Below are 6270 nucleotides of genomic sequence, written 5' to 3' on the forward strand. Positions count from 1 at the left end.
CATTTTAAATATTAGCTGCTTTAAAACTGTTTTTTACATTTTTAATAATACAGCTCAGTTTATTTTGTGCTATTGAATGATACTGCCTGAGGAATGCATATCTGGCATTTTTGGTTTAACGAATCCCAATAGACTATTGCTAGTCTAAAAAAACCCTAAGTTTTTTTACTTAATGCACAAATAACTATTAGCTAGTGGTCATTGTCACACCCTGCAGGAGTTTTTAAAACCTCTAAACATGTTCACACCTCAGGGGAACTTTTGTGAGTGTCTGGTGGAGCTTGACCTTTAAACTGACCATCCAGAACTTGTTACTTGATGTTGTTATGTTGCAGCCATTCATTTATTTTTGTATATTTTATTTTAGTTATTCAGGAAGGAAACATATTACAATACTGTTTAATACTAATACAAATTTCAGGTGTGTAACATGGAGTTCCCAGCATGTGCCCATGGATGGACAAACAAGCTGACCGGAGGAGAAGGTCCACTCTGAAACTTAAACAGTAAGGTTAAACAGTAAGGTTTACGCAGCTGTGCCTAAAGGTGAGTCAGGTGGGAGCTGTTAGCAGTAAAGGAGAATAAGTGGGCTTGACTGATAAATTGCTTCCTGATAATTGTAATTGGGTAATCTTCCAGATTATGGGGATCCCCAGAAAGCCTGTTTTACCAACAACTCTTTTAAAGGAACCCTATAAGGCATACATGTTTATGTATATTATGTATATATATTTATGTATGCCTTATGTATGCCTGGACATCCATGTATTTTACTTTCTGTCAAATAAGACAATGTTTATGAATATCATGATCTCTATATATGTCTCATTGGGAATTTATGTCTTAATCCTTGCTCTTCTGCAGATCTCAACCATAGAGATTCCAAATGGAATCAGTCAAGGCACCATTTAAGGTAATTTCTCCAAATCAGTTACATTTCTGCATCTCTCTGTGTGGCTCTTGGGTATGAGCCCTACACATAACAGGTGTTGTTCTGATAGTCTAACATAAATTCTATGAGTAGCTAAAAAGGACGGGTGTGCTTCCCAATCTAAATTGGATGCCAAAAATTATGTGATGCTAATGCGAACTGTGCTCTAACATTGGAAATTACTTAAAGCATTTCTTTTGCAACACATTTTTGAATTGTTGGTGAAAAATATACTCTGTAAACATATGGTTTTCAATCAAGAATGGATGCTGCATGACGTTTAATGACAGTTTATTGGCTTATTCTGCTGATTGCCTGCCTCTTGAGATATCTAATTAGTTATCACCTTGCTGAATTGATAAAGGTTTTTTTCCACGTATCCTCACTCTGAATATTTTGTTTTCAGAAAAGAGCTTGTTGCAAATTCTTCCCTACAGTTCAGTGTGATTCAATTCAAAAGGACTAATGGACTTTTTATTTTTTGAAACAAAACAGAAGAAATTGAAGTTGTAGATCTTTGTATATGACATTGAGATATTGCTCTACAAAATCCATATTTTTAAAAGTGCTGAAAAACTGGAGCAGATGAAGAGAACCATTGATATATTCCTAAGATTAGAAAGTGCCTTGCTGTGAGAAGCTGTGCTCAATCAGTTTACTTTATCTAAAATAAAATTGAGATGTCACTTGATTACAACATATAGTTTATAGTGGTTGATAAAAAGCACTTAAATCCAGCAGAGAGAGATATAATTAATGTCTAGCAACTGAACCACAGTAATTCACATTTGGAATTTGGGACAGCTTTTTAACAATGATGATAATTAAGTGCCAGAATAAATTACTATCAGAGTGCTAAATTCACCACCTTTAAAGTACTTGTGTATCGCAAGGTAGGATGCTCAGCACTCTTTCAGGCTGCAGGTAGAGGTAGTGGTGGGTTTACTGTCTCCCTTCTTGCAGTAAATGTTTTACCAAAGCCAAATCAAATTGTTTTCTCAAAATTTACACTTAATTAAACAGCAATTACTGCAGTTGAACATAGGAATACATGATGGAGTTATAATGGCCTGTGATATGGAGTGTGACAAGCTAGACCAATGTGTGTTTTGTTTTGTTTTTGTCTTTGGATTTGCAAATCCACAAACTTCAGGCAGAGTACTGAAATCTGGTACGGCAATGTAAGTGTACTGAGGGTGAACTTGTTTTTCTCATCCTTTTAAAGCTGTCTACTATTCTAAAACAGTTTTAGAATTGCTGTTGTTCTTAACGTGTTTCTGTGTTTGAGGTTCAACTTTGCTCCCTCATTTTGCATTTTTGGGCAGTTTTTTGGTGTATGATAAGGAACTCTTGAAATGTTTTTCTGTAGCTGTGGTTTTCTAATATTGCTAAGCCTGTGTATATTGACAGTGTTAGAAAGTAAACCTACCTACTATTGCACGTACAAGATTTTATCCATTACTAAGTTTTCATACTTAAAATAATAGATAACTAATAGGTCTTGAAGCTTGTAAATATGTGGGACTGAAACATTTGAGAATATTTGAGAACTAATGAATAAGGAACAGGTTTTCTGGATAGTTTTACTACTACATTGTTCTGCTTCTGTAACTTTTTGGCACAGCTTGCTCTTTGCAAGGGGGCTAAATTAAAGATTCCAACAGAATGGTAAAAAGTGGTTTAGAGGTTAATACATTTCATGCCACCATCGTCACATTAATTTAGTATAGTTGTGCAAAGCATGTAAATGAGGGTACTGGTAACAGCTTTACCACTGAACATCAGGCCATAACATTAAATTTGTTTTGAAATAGCTCCACAATGAAAATCTGGCACAAGGAAAATCCCTTGGAGAGCTGTTCACTATTTGCTGTTCATGACTCTAACAGGTATGATGCTTCGCTGATGGGGGGTTATCGGTTAATTTAATCACTATCAAGGATAAACTGTCCTCATGAGCAGGAAGTAAATGATTCTGTATTGCAGATGAAGAGTGAAGCAGTTTGACATTTTAACAGAGACTAAAGGAGTGCATGAAGCAAGATGAAATCAACAAAATAAAGCATTTTAACTTGTTAACATAATATGTGTTGATGGTCTTCTGTAGTAACATCTGAGAAAGCTAAACTATTCTTTTTCAATTGGTTTATCATAAATACAAAGAAATACTGTTGACATCAATTTACATAAAATCTAGGTGTCATCACATGTTTGACACTAAAAGACAAAGAAGATTAAAATGGTCCTTCAGAAAACAGTTCTGGCAGCTTGCTAATGACAAATAAAAGCTATTTTATATTGTTTTGTGAAGTTGATTTCCATCTTTTTCCAATAGCCCTTTAGGGTATAAAATATGATGATGACACACTTCAAAGCATGTTTAATTGCCTTTGCATGCATTTCTGTTGTATAAATTCCTTGTCCCTTCTATTAAAGATGCCATATCAATAAATCATGATAAACATGGCTCTGTTCAGTAAGGCACTTAGCACTTCAGTAAGACTAGCATGAGCATAAGTACACACCAAAACTGAAAGCAAAGAAATGCCTGATGAATTAGAAGAGAAAGTCTGACAGGAACATTTTTTCAAGGAATTGTACTTTCAGCATGATTAATCACCTAAAGTGTTTTTAGCTTTAGTCAGTAGACTGACAAATAAACAATAGTTCTGATTTACAAAAAGCACCTTTTTAAAAAAGATGCCTTCTGCAGTTCACCAAATAATAATGTCTCATTTGATAGTTGCTTTATTTCTCGTATCAGTCATTGAATTCTATTTGGCAAACTGTCTTTGGATTAATTCTTACTGCTACAAATGAACATAACTGAGTGGATCTGACAAAGGGCAATTCATTATCTCTACACAATGATGATGCACAATGGAGCATATTTTTTCTTTCTTTCTTTGTTTTGGATATAAAACATATCTACTATTAAGAACTTTTTCTTTTTTTTTCCAAGACCTGTCATGTAGAAGACTCACTTTGTTTAAAAGCACATACTCTTTAACAGTTGATTTTTCTAGATGCTAACTGGGGTTGACCTACATCTTTAAGTGAGTGGACTGAAAAAAAAAAGTTAATTTTCTTAATACTGGATAAAATGTAATTTAGATGACAATAATTATTAGAATATAGGAGTGTGTCAATTTTCAGTTGCTTTAGCCAGGTTTATGGGAAAGGAATAGTGATAACTGTGAGTTACCTAAAGCGATTTTTTTTAAGTAGCTTTTAAGATCCTGTTTTTTTTCTTACTTAGCTTCTGTGCAAGGATGAGCCATCAACTGATATCAGTCTCGTAAAGTTCTTTACTTACAGATACTGAATATATCAGAGTATCACTAATGTGTGTGTGTGTGTGTGTGTGTATATAATGATCATTGTGTATCGTGTTTTGTGTGTCAATGATGACAGAATCAGAAAACAGTTTTACTTGTAGGGATGACTTTTAAAGTATTGTATTTCATTCAGTGTTATATTTCTTCTCAAGCCATACTACAGAATAAAATAAGAGTGGAAGAAGAAAACAAGATATCAATATGGGACTATAGCCACCTATGGGGAATTTATTCTACAAAATCCATGAAATGATGCTTCAGGTCAATTGCAGCCTGCATTTGAAATACAATCATTTGAACACATGAGATTTCTACAAGATCTGGATTCAGAAGTTAAAAACCTCTTTGAAGTCAGTTACAAAATTCTCATTAGCTGATGTTAAAATATTCTCATTAGTAAGATCAGAATTAAGGTCAGCATTGTGCTTATTAATAAACACATTTGTAATATCCTTCTCTTCCATGGGAGAATAGTTTTCCATTCATATGAGCTTGTTTGTCTGTTTTGTGTGTTTAGAGTCCAACTTCTTGAGGACAGAAATTAGTTTAAGAATTATTTAAGAATAGTTTAAGAGACAGCAGAGTCTCCTAACAAAAGGGACCATGATTTCAGTTTGAGCATCTGGTGTTACCAGAATGCAATGTTTTAATAATAATAATTGCATGCTAAACAGCTAAGAGGAAAACTACATGCAGAAAGGCAATTAACTGCAATGTGATAATATAGGCTACCACCTACATTGGCTTTTCATGGTAATAGATGTTGAAAGAGACTGAGCACCTTTGTTAAGTGTTTCAGTGAAGGAACAGTAGCAAATGTTACATTGAATTTAAGAGCTATTGTTTAAACTTAAGCAATATTGACTAAAATTCTGAATTCAGCCTAGAAAGTCATTTAATTATAGCTGAGTCTTTATTCAAAACCTGAGATGACATAGCTGACAATTACAGATACACAGATGATGTAAAGTACCTCTGTGCTTTTTACTTTATATGAGGGAATAGTTACAAATTTCTGATGTGGTTGATGATACACAGCTGTTAGTGACACACAGAGTGTATTCACTTTGGGAGAAAAACAAAAAAAAAAAAAAGAAAAAAAGATTCAATCTAATTTATATGTATTTGACAGTCTCAAGGCTTTCACAGGTGATGGTGCTGTTCTGAATAGAAATTGGTAAATAGAACAAATTGCATGGCTGCATACTTTTTTGCAAGGTAGGCCTGAAGTACTAAAGCGAAGAGAGTTTGTTAATTGCTTTTTTTGTTAAATTGTTTAAATTGTTTTTTTTTTTATTTTTTATTTTTTGCTGTTAAAATGCAGATTAAAATGTCTTGGGTTACATTATAGAAATTATAATACTACTGAGAATATGTGAATATGTTTTACAAAGAGGTAAAGACTAAATCAGGGGAAAATGTGTTTTATTTGGACTGTATGAAAGATGGAAGGGCAAAAGAATTCTGGTCCTCCAAGAATTTGTTTCATCTAGGCCTCTGTAACTTTTAAATTCAAGAGTGTTTTGATGCTGTTATTTTCATAAAATACAGCATAAATCTGAAGCCTTGTAACAGGAAATATATCTAAAATGTAAAGTCTTATAATAGGTTAGAAAAGGAAAATAGACAAGAAAATGATACATGATGGACCTGTTGCCAGAATATATATATGTATAATAGTTCCCTGCAATGTTCTGTTATTACTTATGCCACTCTTGAGACATGCAGGCTTACTTTTCTTCTTCATCTGTATTTTGAACCCCCCTAGCTCCCATTTACACGAAAGACCTCTAATGTGAAGTTACATAACATTATGGGGTAGGGGTGGGAATTTTTCTGTCCTTCATGAAAACCTATTTCCTTCTGCACAGAATAAGTCAGTCCAAGAATTATCAAGAACAAGAACGTACCTATTAGGATACTCATGTGGGCAAGGGGGCTTGAAGTTTTTCAATTTCCTATTCTGGTGAATATTTAAGATGTTGTTTATCTGAATTTCTC

At 33.7% G+C, this 6270-nt stretch overlaps 1 long non-coding RNA gene across 1 annotated transcript; it reads left to right on the forward strand.

Moving 5' to 3' along the window:
* Positions 1–270: 270 nt before the first annotated feature.
* On the forward strand, positions 271–5588 carry LOC119716891 (uncharacterized). Its single transcript, XR_005265695.2, has 3 exons — positions 271–913; positions 2746–2820; positions 4422–5588. It is a non-coding gene; the product is annotated as an uncharacterized lncRNA (long non-coding RNA).
* The last annotated feature ends 682 nt before the right edge of the window (positions 5589–6270 follow it).

This window comes from Anas platyrhynchos, chromosome 4 (genome assembly GCF_047663525.1).
Source record: "Anas platyrhynchos isolate ZD024472 breed Pekin duck chromosome 4, IASCAAS_PekinDuck_T2T, whole genome shotgun sequence".
NCBI lineage: Eukaryota > Metazoa > Chordata > Aves > Anseriformes > Anatidae > Anas > Anas platyrhynchos.